A 17,125-nucleotide genomic window follows, 5' to 3' on the forward strand; every position below is an offset into this window, starting at 1 on the left:
TAAGATCGAGTTGAGAAGGAATTTTCTCTCTCAGAGATTAATGAATTGGAGAAATTCTTTACCATAGAGTCTGTAGCGGCTGGGTCAGTAAATGTATTCCAGGCTGAGATAGATATTTAATCAGTAATGGATTTAAGGGTTCTGGGAAAAGTCAGCAAAGTGGAGATGAGGTTTCTCAGATCAGCCATTATCTCACTGAATGTTGTACTTCTCCTCCCATGATTTACGGTTATAGATGCTTTCTGTTCACTGGGAAAATACCAAGCATGTTCATACCTCTGTCAGAATTGTTACTCCCTTAAAGAAATATAGGCTCACCATAAAATCCACCTGAACTCACGAGAGAGATATTTGTGCAAGGCTGTGGTATGGTGACCAAACATAAGTCATTCTTGCTCCTATCTCTATTTTTGTCTGGTTGTATTCTCCTGCCAAATTTATAAGGAATTAAGTTTCACGAATAAATTGGTTGAATAATTTTTGGTGTCCCTTTGTATTAAAAGAATTAAGAAGTGTTTTTCCAAGGAAAGAAACAATGAGACTAAATTTTTTCTTTGTGTGCAAAATCTTCATTCCAGTTTGCATTGTTTCACGGTCTGCCACATTCTCAAGTTGCAGTTTTCATGTCAGACCTTATTTACTTAACAGTACACAATTCCAGGAGAAACTTCAGCTTGTTCTAGAATGAAAGGCAATGAAAGTTATAAAGAAGTCAAAAGGGTGGGAATATTTAGAGGTGAGTGTCACAGAGAGAAGACAGAATTTTAAACATCAAATTAAAGTATTGGCAGCTCAGCGTGAAGAATAGTAATAGCAAACATGAATTTGCAGAGAGGTAATAGTACAGCCCAGTACCTGATGGCTACTGAAATCAAGTTGTTGTGACTTTGAACTTCTGAGGAAGCTTTTCATTTCTGCTGTTTTACAGCACAATACCATTCCTCAGCACTACAATTAGGTGACAACTTTAAGCATTGCTGCATTGTTGTAAATTCTATTCTTTACTGGACCTGCTGCTGTCTGAGGGAAGATAGTGGACTTAATAATATATTGGCCTTGGATATATTAAGTTAGAAGTCATGCAACGCGACTTTATCATCTTGACTTCTTGACTTCACCTGACGAAGGGGCTGCGTTCCAAAAGCTTGTGTTTTCAAATAAATCTGTTTGACTATAACCTGGTGTCATGTGACTTTTGACCTTGTCCACAACTAGCAGCTCCACATAGATTCCCTACAGTGTGGAAACATGCCCTTCAGCACAACAAGTCCATACCGACCCTCAGAGCATCCTACGTAGACCCATCCCTGAACACTACAGGCAATTTAGCATGGCCAGTCCACCTCACCTGCCCATCCTTGGACCATGGGAGGAAACCAGAGCACCTGGAGGAAACTCACGCTGAAGCAGGGCAAATGTGCAAATTCCACACAGACAGTCGCCCAAGAGTGGAATCAAACTTGGGTCCCTGGTGCTGTGAGGCAGCAGAGCTAAACACTGAGCCACTGTGCCACAATCTTGGATGTATTAGAGCTTAGGTTTTCTAGAATGATATATGATGTCCAAGGGTAAGTGCCGAGGGATGGTTACATAAACTATGGTCATACTTGCCGCAATTTTAATGTGAAGGAATGATATGGTGACAGTGTTCAAGATAGTAAAGGAAACAGGTTGGACAGAGAAAGATTATCCATGATTCAGAAAGTCTAGGGTGATGGAGTGTAACCTGATGGTTAGACCCAGATATTTTAAAAATAGATTAACAAAGACTTTCACAGAATAAGGATGGCAGAGATTTGGAATGCTATTCTGTAAACAGCGGTGCCATGTGAGATGTTAATTTTGAAACCGAAATTGATAGATTTTTGTTAAACAAAGGTAAAATAAATTGAGTTAAATCACAAGTCAGTCATGATCCAATTGAATGATAAAATAAGCTCAAAAGGGATAAATATCCTCCTTTTCATGTTTATAAAATCCTGCATTAATTTGACAGCTAGAGGCAGCCAGCAACATTAGCTGCTAATCCATGCAGCTCAGTACAAATGATGTCATGTTGTGGTTGGGAATAAAATTAGCTTTCTCACGTAAGTATCTACTTGCTGGATTCTGCTGCATCAGAACTTTGCAAGCATTTAACCATTTATTTGTTCCACTCTTTAGCGTGCATACTTTTTTGTTTAGTATTTATCAAATTCTCTTTTGGAAGTTCTTCGTGAATCTGCTTGCATTACCCATGGAGATAAAACATTTCTGATCATTACAGCTCACTGAGTTTAAAAAATGTTTCTTATTTTTACCTTTTACTTTACATTTGTAATTTTTGCTTACTGTGTCCCTCCTGACAGTGGAAATAATTTCTCCTGCTAACTGCAGAAGAAAAATCCCCTCTGTTTAATCACTCCATAATGTTCCCTACTCTTCAAAGAATAATCTGAACTTCAGTACTCTTATGTGTATAAATTAAATCTCTTGCTTCCTTCCAATTCTACACAATGGTCCTTTAAGTCACCATCATATCATTTCCCAAGTCAGGCTTGCTACCTTTCTATGTAGGTGAGAGATGGTAGGAACTGCAGATGCTGGAGAATCTGAGATAACAATGTGTAGTAGAAATTTCTGAAGAAGGGTCTAGGCCCGAAATGTCAGCCTTCCTGCTTCTCTAATGCTGCTTGGCTTGCTATGTTCATCCAGCTCTTCACTTTGTTATCTCTCCTCCTATGTAGGTGCTTTGGTTTACTGTTTTGAGTGCCCTTGCACTAGCCTGACTCGTCTGACACTCTTTCACATGGCTTCTTTTACCTCCAAACACATTATCTTGCAGGAACCCTAAACCATCCAGTTCCAACAAAGAGTAAATAAAACTAATAAGTTCCAATTCATGATTTCTCAATTTATTCTGGAATTGAGTAGGCCATTAAATTTTCTTCCACCAACAGGGCGATCCAATTCCTTTGCTCGTTTATAAATCACTGGGCCTGAACATGGTGCAGGACCCCTTTTAGTCCCTGTTCTCAAAATATTAATACAGCTCCCTCCTTCCTATATGCAGTGGCAGTTTCACACACCAGCCCCAGCTTAAACTGGAATATTTAGCCAGACCATAATGCAACTGGATTTCCTTTCGCCTTCAATGAAGTTGCCACTGAAATCAGGACAAACAAGGAATGGAAATAAACTCCGTTGTGTTTCATGACTTCTACTATCTCGAAGGAGAAAGACAGTGAGTACATGTGAACACCACCTTAAAGTTCGCACCATCTGAAAGTTCTCCTCCAAATGACTCCCCATTCTGATGAGAAAGGTTATTGCTACTCCTTTCTTATCACTGGTTTAAGATCTTCTACATGGTCTACATGCAGTTGAACTCCTTCCTGGACAGTGCAGTAGATGCTTTACATCACCCAGGATTGCAGCAGTTCAAAAAGGCTGCTCATGGGCAAGTAGGGATGGATAATAAATGTTGCCTTTGTCAATGCTGCCCCAATCCCTTCAATGAATAAAAGAAATGTCATTACCATCAGCTGACAAGAAGATTGCACCTTTTGGAGTTGTGACCCTGCCCTTTTCTGAGTCATCATGAAAATCTGGTGGTGGTGGTGTGCACTTGTGCTGGACAAATCATAGTTAACTTATAATTGATTGACAGAAGAGGATAATGCTGAATTTATGAATATCATAGATATATCAACCTAAGTGCTTACATTTGCAATTCACCATGCACTACAAAATACAAGCTGTTTCAAACATTGTGGATACCAATGGCACAAATGGCTTTTTAAGATCAGAATGGCTTTTGCAAGTCTTCTAATAATACTGCTCCCAAGACCAAAACCACCACTAAGTCAATCAGTGAATCTGATGGGTCTGTGAACAGTTTAAAATAAAGCCTTTAAACTTTTGAGAATTATTTAAAATGCTCACAACTCCCTTCCCCAAGAAACAAAAGAAGTTTGTACTGACAAGAACATAAAATACACTAGTAATCTGCATTTGAATGGAAATTAAAATCTTGCTTCTCTTTTGGATTTGAGTATGGATTTGATTCATGTGAAAATGTTATCCCACATACATGTGCAACTCTGCCTTCTTACCCCCTACTAACGTCTCTTTACCATTTAAACATTTATTTAATGGGATGTTATATAATTGTGTTGTCTCAATGCCAAGAATTTCAATGTTTTGAATTTAGCAGATGGTGGTCAGGGTTTTCCCAGTGGAAAATTACATGAAAGGTGAGGTACTGTGTTCCTACTTCTAAACTAACATCTAAAAAGAGAGATTTATAGACGTATTATTTCATGGAAACAAGAAGCTTTTTCTGGAAAGTGAGAAGTTGATTTCTTAATCTGCAAAGAAGGCCAATAAAAGAAAATTTGATTTTCCATTTATTTGAAAGAACAATACATTGTGCTTGGTGTACGTATCTACAGTGTATTAACATATTAAAATCTTCTGAAAAAATAGAGAGAAAGAACAGTTGTGTTGAATTCACTTCTCGTGTATTCACATTTTTTCAAAACTGCACTTTATATTTGGTGAGATTTTGAAAGAAATACAGGTTATAATAAATCGCAGTTTGTATGAGGTTACCAGGGTTGGAGCTTGAATGATTGAGACAAGTCCAACAATATTGCAGGAAGTATGTGCACAAATCATGGAAGTGAATTGTCAGGAGCCAACAAGTACAGTACTTGGATCAAGGACTCTTCTGCAATTCAAGCTAACTTCAGACAAAGGTTTGTACTTTCAATGGCCAAAATCACATAATGTATTTTAGAACAAATTGTGCTACTGACTTAAAAGACCACACATGCGTCATACTCAATTGACATCTGACAGTTATGGAAGTACAAAAGTTGTTATGACCTGTCTGGAATGTAATCTGCTTTGAATGATTGTCTTCTCTGGCAGTCAGTTAATTGAAATGCACATTTTTCAATCATGTAGAATGGTTGAATTTCAGGTGGAACAAGTTGAAAGAAAGCAAAAATATGAAATGTAACTCTTATAATATATCTCCTGAATCTGCTTGAAATAGAAAAAATTGTTTTGGAATCTGTTTGATGATGTAACTAGTTATCAGTCTTTCTCTTTGCGCCCTTATCAAAGCCACAAATGAACCTCTTCTTTGACCAGGGGTATGCAACATTTCTCCATGTCCCCTTCAGCCAATCTGCCCACCATCTTCCTGCTATGCCTCTCTTCAATTGAGTTTAAGCCAACTTCTAACCCCATGTCCCTTCTATCACACCAACTGCCAGTTTTCATCTTAGCAATGTAACAATGTTTTTTTCCAGTCTAAGCCCAACTTCAGTTGGAAATTTCATTTACACTTTATTGACTTCAGTGCTGAATATACTTTCATAGGAATTTGCTTAACTTGCCATGAAGACAAAACTCTCTTGGTCCTTTATGACATCTAACATCTAATATCTAACACCATTTGCTCACATTTTTGCCTCATTACTCATGCTTGTGGCTTGAACAGTCCAGGCAGGAAATCTCATCCTCAACTCTCAACTTCCCCCTAATCCTTCAGACTGTCCTTAAAATATACCTTTTTAATCACAATTTTTGTCACCCCGCCTAATACCTTTGCTTTTGCCTTGGTGACCACTTTTGTCACATTACATTGATGAGCAGAGAGTAACACAAAACTGCAAGTTACTTCCTGTTCTGTCTAAGGTAGAGACAAAGCAGAGTTGAAACATTAATTCCATTTCTATCTGCACAGATGCTGCCAGAACATGCTGAGTTTCTGCAGCGTTCTTTGTGTTTGCTTCAGATTTACAGCATTCACAGTATTGTATCATTATGTAACTGCAGTTGCAAACATTTCATTACTCGGGGGTGGGGGGGGGGGCATAGATTTAAAGTTAGGGTCAAGAGGATTGGATATGATTTTTGCAAGTCTTCTACATATTATTGCTTTTAAGACCAAAACCACTAATAAGTCACTCAGTGAATTTGATGGGTCTGTAAACAGCATAAAATAAAGCCTTTTAACTTTTAACTCTCACCTAGAGGGTTATGCATATCTGGAACTCACTGCTTGAAAAAATGGTATAGGGTGGAACCATCACAAGATAGCAAAAAACATTTTGATGAATGCTTCAAGTGCAACAGCATACACGGCTTTGGACCAAGTACTGGGAAATTGAATTAGAGTAGATACATGCTTGATGACAGGAATGGACACGATGGGTTAAAGGGCCTCTTTCCGTGTTGGAATAATTTGTGCCTTTATCAGCTGAAGCTTTGTTAGGCCGCAGCTAAAGTATTGTGTGCAGTCCATATTATAAGAGGTGTGTGATGGCACTGGAGAGGGTGCAGAGGAGATTTACCAGGATGTCGCATGACCCTGGAGAGATTGTTGTGAAAACCGAAAGAACTGCAGATTCTGTACGTCAGGAACAAAAACAAAGTTGTGGAAAAGCTCAACAGGTCTGGCAGAATCTACGAAGGAAAAATCAGAGTTAACGTTTCGGGTCTGGTTCTGATTATTCTTTTCACAAATGCTGCCAGACCTGCTGAGTTTTTCCAGCAACTTTGGGATTGTTACAGATTGGAAACAGATTGACCAGACTGAAGCATCGCAAGAACTGCAGATGCTGGAGTCAGAGCCAATACATGTGGAGCTGGAGGAACTCAGCTGGTCAGGCAGCATCAGAGGAGCAGGAGAGTCGATGTTTCAGGTCGGGACCCTTCGTCAGGAGCAAAAGAGATTGAGAGGGGACTTGATTGAAATATATACTATTCTGAGGGGCAGGGGAGGTTAGGTAGGAAGAATTTTTTTTCCTTGATTGAGGGATGAGTAACAAGGGGCATAGACTTAAGGTCAGAGGCAGAAGGTCAAGAGGAGATGTGAGAAGAAAAAAGCATTTTCACCCTAGTGGATGGTAGGAATCTAGAAGTCACTCCTTCTAAGAGTGGTTGCTGTCGTAACATTTAAGAAGCATTTAGATGTCCACCTGCAATGTCAGGGCCAAGTGCTTGAAGATGGGATTTGGATAGTGAGGTGGTTGTTTTGATTGGTGTGTACGCAACTGGTTGAAGAGTCATTTTCTGTGCTGCAGATAGCTCTGATCTTCTAGAGGTTTATAAAACCATGAGGGGCACAGGGAAGGTGAATGGCCAGTGTCTTTTCCCTCAGGTGCGGGATTTCAAGACCAAGAGGCATAATTTTAAGGTGCGAGGAGAAAAATTTAAAAAAGACATGAGGAGCAATTTTTTTTTTACACAGAGTGATTCGTGTGTGGAATGAACAGAGAAAGTGGTGGATGCAGGTACAGTTACAACATTTCAAAGACATTTGTATAAGTTCATGACAGAGGAATGTTTGGAGGGATATGGGCCAAGAGCGGGCAGGGAGGACTAGTTTGGTTTGGGATTTTTGTCAGTATTCACTGGTTGGACCGAAGGGTCTGTTTCCATGCTGTATGACTTGATGACAAACTGTTCAGGCCTAATGTACAGTTTGTGTTTGAAGCATTATGAGCATTTAATATCAGATCTCCATATTTATACCAGTTACATAAAGCACAAGAACCATTATGAATGCCCTTACAAATTTCTGCCAATTCAAAACTGCCATGTCAGCCTACTGGAATCATCCTTTGTAGACAGAGAATACACAGAAATGGTAATGAAACTGTGGCTCATCAGACAGTGAGAATACTCTCAGTTTACCACATGGCAATCAATGATGAATCATTTGGGATCTTTTCTCCTCTCACTACATCAGGGTCAATTTTGTGAGATGTCGATTCACCACACCTTACAAGGACAAGTGGAATTTATCAGTTGTCACATCTTTTTCTTATTAGTGTTGCAAAATTTTTCAATTTCTAACATTACCTTAATTATTAACATGGAGAATGGCTTACAAGAAATGCAACTTTGCAACTCATGAATGATTCACGTTGGAAATTGCATTATAAATTAATGTGGCATTTGCTGATCACTGAGAAATGCCAAAATAAACCTGGAAGAGGACACTCTCAAGCTAAAAGGTTTTTGTGTCTGGCAGACTGATGCAGATAAATGTGTTGCAAAAGCAGGAATGGTTCGCAGAAGAATGATTATGATCAAATCATGGGTAATGTATTGTAGAGTTGGAAATGGAAGTGGGTTGAGAGGTTGACGAAATGAAATGGGCCCGCTTTGGAATGAGTCTTGTCCTGCTTGACAGCCTTGACCTTCCTGCTGACAGCCAATTGTGTCAGACATGGGTGACAGGACAGGTCAATGGTGTGCAGTTGGGAAACACCCAACTATCAGTTTATGAGGAAGGGTATTTTTGTCTTCACAGATGCTGGCAGTCCTGCTGAGCTTTTCCAGCAACTTGTGTTTTTGTATCCAGCTGACAAGTATTTTCCTATCATTTCTGATTTTATGAATCAGCTATTCAAAGACTCAGATCTTCATCCACTCTAACAAGGTGAGATTTCATTGGGAGCTGAGCTGAGCTGTACAGGAAAGTAGCCTCTAGATAACTATCTAGACGCTGTATCTCCAAAAGACAACACTATCAAATTTGGTGGCTCTGCAGAGAGTGGGGCCAATGTGAGGTGTTGTGAGAGTAAGGGCATCTCACAGCTCCTTAGCAGCCACCTGATACAGTGTAGGCTTTTGCATCATCTCCCAATTGTGACAAGGCTTTCAGTCTTTGACTTCAACAACGAGGAGGAAAGATCTACAGAATTTAGAATGTAGCCACCACTGAGGCTTTCCAGTGGCCAGGGAACTCCAGCACTTTGGGTAAGGTATTGGACATGCATGAGGAGGGCACATTGGTGCAAGAGAGTTGTCTCATTGTTACAGAACGTTTAACTGAGTTCAGAAGTTCAGAGGGTTAGCTACATGGAGGTTTCTGAGCACCAACATCGATGAAAGCTTAGTTTCTCCAGAAGCAGAGGAGTGCTAGGACATGCATTGATGCCAACGAGTAATGGCAAATGGACATCAATAAAAATACAGAACATTTACAGCACAGGAGAAGACCACTCAGTCTACCGTATTGATGCCAGCTGGGTAAATTAGCCACCCATTCTAATTGTGCTTTCCAGAGCCTGGTCTCTCGCCTTGCAGGTTACAGCACTTTAGGTATGAACCAGATTCCTTTCAAATAAGGTGATTGCTCCTCCATCAACCATCTAACTAGACAATGAATTACTGACATGTATCACGGGCTGCTTCATGTCCCCTCTAACCCTCCAACTGATTCCCTTTAATCTGATCAGCCCAGTAATTGATCTCTCTGCTAGAGATAACAAGTTTGCATTGTCCACTTGATCTAAGCCCCTCATTATTTTGTACTGATACCACCCTGAAATTGATCACCATTCGCTTCACCATCAGCTACCTTGTCAATTTTTATTGCTATATGCAAATTTCCCAACCAAGCCTCCCACATTGAAGTCTAGATCATTGGGTCTACCCAATCTCTCCTGATACTTACCATTTTCAAGCCCAGGCAACACTCTTGTTGATCTCCTCTGTGCTTTCTTTCAAGTGACTATGCCCTTCCTGGAATGTCATGATCAGGACTGCACCCAAAACTCCAGCTGTGGTCAAACTAGTGTGCCACAGAGTTCCAGTGAAACACCACTGAAAGAAATCACCTTGTAATCTGTCTTTACCTCCTTAACTACTTCTCTTTGCACCCTAAGGGATCTGTGAACATACACTCCAAGGTCTCTCCCTTCCTCTACCACTTCTACTGAACTCCTGTTGATCGGAGTCATAGAATCTTCCACTGAACTCCTGTTGATTAGAGTTAAAGAATCCCTACTGTGGAAGCAGGCCATTCAGCCCATCATGTCCACACTGACCTCCTGAACTGCATACTACCCAGACTGTCTCCCCTACCCTATCCCTGTAACTCTTCATTTACCTTGGCTAACCTACCTAGTCAGTGCAGGCCTGAATATGACCATGCAATTTCGCTTTGCCAATCCACCCTAACCTGAACAACTTGAGACTGTGTGAAGAAACTGAGAGCACCCAGAAGAAATGCACACAGACACGGGCAGAATATGCATAATCCACACAGACAGTTGAATTGAACCCGGGTCCCTGGTACTGTGAGGCAGCAGTGCTAAATGGAGTGGCACTGTGCCAATTGTTTATTCCTTCGTTATGTTTTCACTGCCCAAATGCATGATCTAAATCTCTAGGCTGAATTCCTCTGCCATTCTTCTGCCCATTCAACCAAAGTACTGATACCACCCTGAAATTGATCACCATTCACTTCACCATCAGCTACCTTGTCAATTTTTATTGTTGTACGCAAATTTCCCAACCAAGCCTCCCACATTGAAGTCTAGATCATTAATGAATGCCACAAATGCAAAGGAACCAAAACTGAGTCCTGTGGAATACCACTAGAAGATGAATTCAATGTGCAAATACATCCATCCATCATTTCCGAGAGATAGTAAGAACTGCCAATGCTGAAGTCTGAGATAACACTCTGTGGAGCTGGAGGAACACAGCAGGCCAGGCAGCATCAGAGGAGCAGGAAAGTTGACGTTTCAGATCGGGACTCTTCTTCCTCATTTCTGAAGAAGGATCTGACCTGAAACATCAACTTTTCTGCTCCTCTGGCCTGCTGTGCCCCTCCAGCCCCACACTGTGTTACATCCATCATTTCCTTTTGTTTTCTGTTACCGAATCAATTTTGAATCCAAACTTGTCAAATCACCCTGTGTCTCTTGAACTTTAATAAGAACCTAAGAAATAGGAGCAGGAGTTGGCCATTCGGCCCTGTTGAGCCTGCTCCACCATTCAATAAGATCATGGCTGATCTTAACATGCACTCAGCTCCACTTACCCATCCACTCACCATGACCCTTAATTCCTTTACTGTTCAAAAATCTATCTTTGTCTTATGAGCATTCAATGAGGTAGACCCAACCATTTTACTGGGCAGGGAATTCTACAGATTCACAATCCTTTGGGTGAAATTCCTCCTCAACTCAGTCTAAAATCTGCTCATCCTTATTTTGAGTTTGGGCCTAGCTTTGCCCACCTGTGGAAACAGCCTCCCCTCTTCTTGGAAATCAGAAACAAAAGCAGAGATTGCTGGAAAATCTCGGCAGGCTTGGCAGCATCCATGGAGAGAATTCAGAATTAATATTTCAGGTCAAGTGCCCCTTCCTCAGAACTCTTCCTCAGTTCTGAGGAAAGTCACTTGACCTGAAATGGTAACTCTGATTTCTCTCCACAGATGCTGCCAGACCTGCTGAGCTTTACCAACAATCTCTGTGTTTTTCCATGTATCAGATAATCCTGTCTCTCAATAATGATTGCGTTAATTTGTTCACCACCAAAGTAAAACTGACCCGCCTGTAATTATTTTGCATAGCACTCACACTGTTTTTGAGAATGGAACACTCCCCTTTAATTTTAATTTTGACAGTTTCATTCCTATATAAGATCAATCAGTTGCCAATCATTGCACAAAGAAAACAATCGATGTCGCTCCCCATCAGGCTAGCCAGTATAGCAATTTCATAACATACTGTGTGAGGCCAATTAGCGTCAGGGGTCAAGGCTGGATTTTCCCTGGCGTGAGGGCACAATGAATGTACTCTTCTGCCCACAAGGGAGCCTTCTAAGGAGCCAGGTATCTCTGTGAACACTAAGAAGGTCCATTACCTCAAAGTTCAAGTTCAGCTGGATTGCCAACTAGTGTCAAATGGTGCTGAATTATGGAGCATTTTACGCTGCAGACATGCGCCCATAGGGAACAGAATTGGCACAGGGTAAACTCATGTCACTTGTAAACACTGAAACTCTGCTCAAGAAAAGGCTTTTATCCAATCTCAATGGGGCAATATTTGACCCCAGATCCAAGAATCCACTGTGCCCAAACCCTCAATGAAAATCATAAATTAAGAAGGATATAACTTCTGTGCACAGGATTTAAATCTCAGTCCCTGCTGTAAAATGCATACTTGTTGGTTTGGAATTGCTTTCTTGGACATATTTTCATCACTTGTGTTTCCTTTCAAATAGATTTTAAATCCAAAACACACTAAGCTGGTTTAAAAAGAACAATGCTTTAAGGATATACAATCTTAGTCTAAAATGAGGAAATTCTCAAGTGAAAACTTATTGATAGATTACTAGTTCCAGTCTTGCAATTATTAAATGCTCCCAAGGATCACATTACTAAAGCTACATTGTGTGATTTGTTTTTAATATGGTTGGGAACTTCTAGCCTTATACCTTATATCTCATCTGACTGGAGTAAATTGATATGCAAATGAAATTATTTTGTCTCTAGGTTTTGCTGAGAATGCAACTTGAACATTGTGCTAGTTCTTCTCAATGCTCCATCAAATAAATTGGTGGAAAAAGAGTAATTACAGGAATAGACATGTTCAACAGAGCTTATTTTGCTTTTATGAATCTCTGGTTGTTAAAATGCCTGAAAACAGATTATCTGTCATTGTCACACTGCTGTTTGTGGGATCTTGCTGTGGGCAAATTGCCAGCTGTGTTTCCTACACTTCAACAGTGATTACATTTGGAAGGTTTTTGTTTGTTGTCAACTACTTTGTGTCCTCCTGATGTTGTGGAAAACCTCGCAAAAGTGCAAGTTATTTCTTTTATAAAGATGACTGTCAATGCTCATCTTAATTCATCCTGTAAAATTTTTCCAAAGGCTCAGTTTCTCCAGTTAAACCTGTCAACGTGTGTGTGTGTGTGTGTGTGTGTGTGTGTGTGTGTGTGTGTGTGTGTGTGTGTGTGTGTGTGTGTGTATGTGTGTGTGTGTGTGTTCTCCCAAATCTTCCCTTAGGACAGAAAGGGGGATGTGCAACTGTGCCTAAAAATCATGGTTTTGATGTCAAATGTTGTATCTCCCTCTGGGCTTGCAAAAACCTGAGCTGTGTACTTTAACAGTTTGCTAACTGCACACCCAATCCACTTGTCATGCCACATACCAGTTTTGTCTTTTCACTGACGGACCAGGTTCAGTTTATGAGCTGTGTGTGGCAAGAGTGGAAACAGAGATAGCCAGTTTAGAAATCCCGTCTTGGTTTTACAACACAGCAGCCAAGGTCCCACCAGTATTTGAAATCATTCTTCACCTCTCTTACATTCCTCTCCACCCACCCCCAAGTCAGCCAATACTCCAGCTAGCCGTCCCATCCCACTCTTATGTAGTCACACATTCTCAATGCTCCCTCATATTACCATACCAACCCACAGCATCACTATGGTTTTCATGTATTCCACCTAGCCACTCACCCAGAGAGCACAATGCACCATCCTCAGATTCCATGAAATGTTTTGAATTCAATATGATTCTTCCTCAGACTTCCAACTGCTGCAGAATTTTGCTCTAATTCGAACTGATGAGCTGATCTGTCTGTCTATAAGATGCAGTGGTTTGATTTGGGAGTTTTATTCTAAAGGTTGTTTTTGGTTTTTTTTAATGGTGCTCAAGTGGACACTGTGATGGTCCAAGAACAGAAGGAACAATGAAATGGGATCATTGACAATTGGCTGGCATTTACTGATGTTACGTTTGGCTGAGTCAATTAAGGACTGCCTCGACAGCAAGAGGTTATTTTGATTGTCATTTACCCTCCACTGCTTCCTTCACCTCCTCATCTTCCACCTCCTCCAGCTTATCTTGTTGGTATATACCTATTGACAAGGGCTGTGCCCTCATGATGAAGTTGTACGGAATGCAGATCACTGAAAAATTTGATGCTCTATCAAGCACAAGAGGTCACCATTAGGTGTATCTGGGCACTTGGAGCCTTGCTTCAGCATGATACGAGCTGTTCTATCATGCTTCATCTAATGGTGTGCCTTTTCTTATATACAGGCCTCCTACAAAATCATCAACTACACAGTCTGTAGATAGACCTTGTTGCCTATTTTGAAATTATTTTGATGGTTCAAATACAGATTAAACAGTGAACTGTATTAGAATGAAGATGCCAAGGTATTTTGCATTGATGCACATGTAACTTGCACATGACTGTGTTGGGATAATAGATTTCCTTTCATTTCTATTACATTTTTGAGTTGACATGTGATGCCCATAAAGCCATACGTATGCAGTCACTAGTAACCTGGACCATAGGAATTCTGCAATGCTCATAAAGCCATGTTTTCTCTGGCAAGAGAGAATGCAGAGCTTTTAGTTAATTTGAAAAACAGAGCCTCAGATACCTTCATTCTATGAAGCCAAACACAACTAGCATGTTTCAAATATTACCTTCTTTGAGCTGGTTGCAATCAGATTTATGGTCTCACTTGCCATTATGATTGGTGAAAATGTTGCCCTTATCCTGCTTTTAGTTTACACTGATGGCTGCAATAACTGGCTGATTTCAGTGAGGAAATCCTTATTGTACTATAGATGTTTGACACACTGAGTTTCAGATAGATGGCTTCTTGAATAGCCTGAGTTAAGATGATTTCCTGCTGACAGTGTCTTCTTTCCTCCTCCTCCTCTGATGTCCAGCAACTGCCCCTGCTCCATGTTGCCTCCATTCATTCACTTGTCCGTGCCTTACTCCATACTTTTGCAGCCATAATGAGAGCAAGTGGATTGTGCAGGATTCATGAAATCAGGACAAAATCCTTCTGTATCTCCAATGTTTGCAGAATTTAGTAACTCTTCTGTGGCACAATGGAGAGCAGGTTGGACTTCGACGGAGGTATTGAGAGTACGATTCAAAGGTTGTGGGTTCAAGTCCCCCGAGAGTTGAGTTTGGGGCTGCACGGTGGCTCAGTAGTTAGCACTGCTGCCTATTAGGGCCAGAGACCCAGGTTTGATTTCACCCTCGAGCGACTGTCTGTGTGGAGTTTGCACAGTCTCCCCATGTCTGCATGGGTTTCCTCTAGGTGCACCAGTTCCCTCCCATAGTCCAAAGATGAGCAGGCTATTTGGATCGGCCATGTTAAATTGTCTGTGGTGTTCAGGGATATGTAGATTGGGGGATGGGTCTGGGTGGGATGCTTTGAGGGTCAGGGTGGACTTGTTGGGTTGAAGTGCCGTAAGGATTCTATGATCTTAAAAGAATACTAGAAGCCATCGAACACTTGTACAATCACAAAAAGAACTGATTAAAAACAGAATAGCCAGCATCTAACCTGAATGTGTGATATAATCCCTTTGAAGTGTGTTGGCTGGGGGCTGACTGTGTTTTAGCCAGATATAATGGCATTGGTTGCTGCATTGAGCTCCAAAATTGCCTAGCATCTTTACAGTGTTGAACACAGCCATTTCAGCCCATCAAGTCTGCACCAACCCTCTGAAGGGCAACCCATCCGTGACCCCAACTCTGTAATCTTGCATTTACAATGGTTAATCCACGTAGCCTGCACATCCCTGGCACAATGATCAATTTCAGCATGGCCAATCCACCTACCCTGCGCATCCTTGGACTGTGGGAGGAAACCAGAGCAACTGGAGGAAACCCACGCAGACACAGGGAGAATGTGCAAACTCCACACAAGGCAGGAATCAAACCTGGGTCCCTAGCACTATGAGGCAGCACTGCTAACCATGGAGCCACTGATCCACCCAGTGCCACCCTGCAGCAGGAATGTCAAATGATTTATGTAACAAGAATCTGATTCATGTACTAATTTGCATTAACACCTTCAAAAAAATACAGTATGTCACATAGGTCAGAGGTATACATCCATTCTCTGGACCTCTTGTGGAGCCCACAGAGCAGGCCCTGAGATTCCAATCAAGTTCAGAAACCCTGCATCAATGATGTTCAGATTACAAGAAAGCACTCACTTTCCTTTCGATGACTTCTAGCCTGGAGGCTCCTATATGGGAGCTTTACTTTACCAACCTCTCCGGATGCCCTCGAATCCTGCAGTGCAGAAAATCATCATAGATATTACCCCTTGTTTTTCTAGCTGTGTGAGCTTTAAACACCCAGCAGATCTTGTGGAGGCAAAGTATGTGAGTGAGGAGGTAGGATGGATGGATTTGGGGTTGGGATATGGTGGGGTGGTTGGGTTATGGTATCAGCCGAATGAAGCAATAAAGTGCCAAGAGGATGATGAGAGAAGAGAGTCAGTTAGGTAAGTGGGTGTAGAATCTCAGGATGGTGGGTTGGAAGGGTGGCAGGTGGGTGGATGGGTGCTTCAGGTACATTTGGGTGAAAGATTGGATTGGGAGGGTGTGTCAGGTCAAGGGTGTAAGTTCCAGTTCGGTAGGGAGGAGTAGCAGGGGGATTGCCAGCTTGGTTCCAGGTCAGGTGGGGGGAGGAAATGTGCTGGAGGCGGGGTTGTTGGTGTGGAGGAGAGTGCCCACTTCAGGAGTTCAGCCTGGTTTATGGAAGTGCCTTTGGACCTGGTAGGAGGTTGGATGTGGGAGGGGCTGGTGGTCAGGCTAAGTCGGGAGGCATGGAGATGTCAGGTCCAAGGACAGTTCATGGTAGGGCCCTGGGTACTGACGTCGAACTGAGAGACCTAGGGCTTCAGGTGCATAATTCTTTAAAAGTTGTACTACAGGTAGACAGGGTGGTTATGAAAGCATTTAGCGTGCTTGTCTTCATTGTATAGACAATTGGGTACAGGGGTTGAGATGTCGTGTTGAGGCTGAACAGGACATTGGTGAGACCAGGTTTGCCAGACCAGACCATAGTTCTGGTTGCCCTATTATAAGGTTATTATTAAACTGAAGAGGGTTCAGAAAAGATTTACTGCATGTTGACGGAATGGAAGGGTTTGGGCTTTCGACAGAGGCAAGAATGGGACTTTATTCACTGAAGCATAGGAGGTTCAGGGGTGACCTTAAAGTGGTTTAGATAATCATGGGGGCATAGATAAGGTGAATAGCAAAGGTCTTTTCCTAGGTAGGGGAGTTCAAAACTAGGGGCATTATTTTTGAGGTGAGAGGAGAAAGATTTAAAAGGGACAACTTAATTACACAAAGGGTTGTTCAAATGTGGAATGAACTGCCAAAGGAAGTGATAGCTGCACATATAGTTCCAACATTTAAAAGTCATTCAGACAGGTACGTGAATAGGAAAGGTTCAGGAGTATATGGGCCAAAAGTGGCAAGTTGGACTAATTTAGTTTAGAAAACATGGGTGGCATGGATGAGTTGGACCGGGGGTCTGTTTCC

This window comes from Stegostoma tigrinum, chromosome 29 (assembly GCF_030684315.1).
Source record: "Stegostoma tigrinum isolate sSteTig4 chromosome 29, sSteTig4.hap1, whole genome shotgun sequence".
Taxonomy (NCBI): domain Eukaryota; kingdom Metazoa; phylum Chordata; class Chondrichthyes; order Orectolobiformes; family Stegostomatidae; genus Stegostoma; species Stegostoma tigrinum.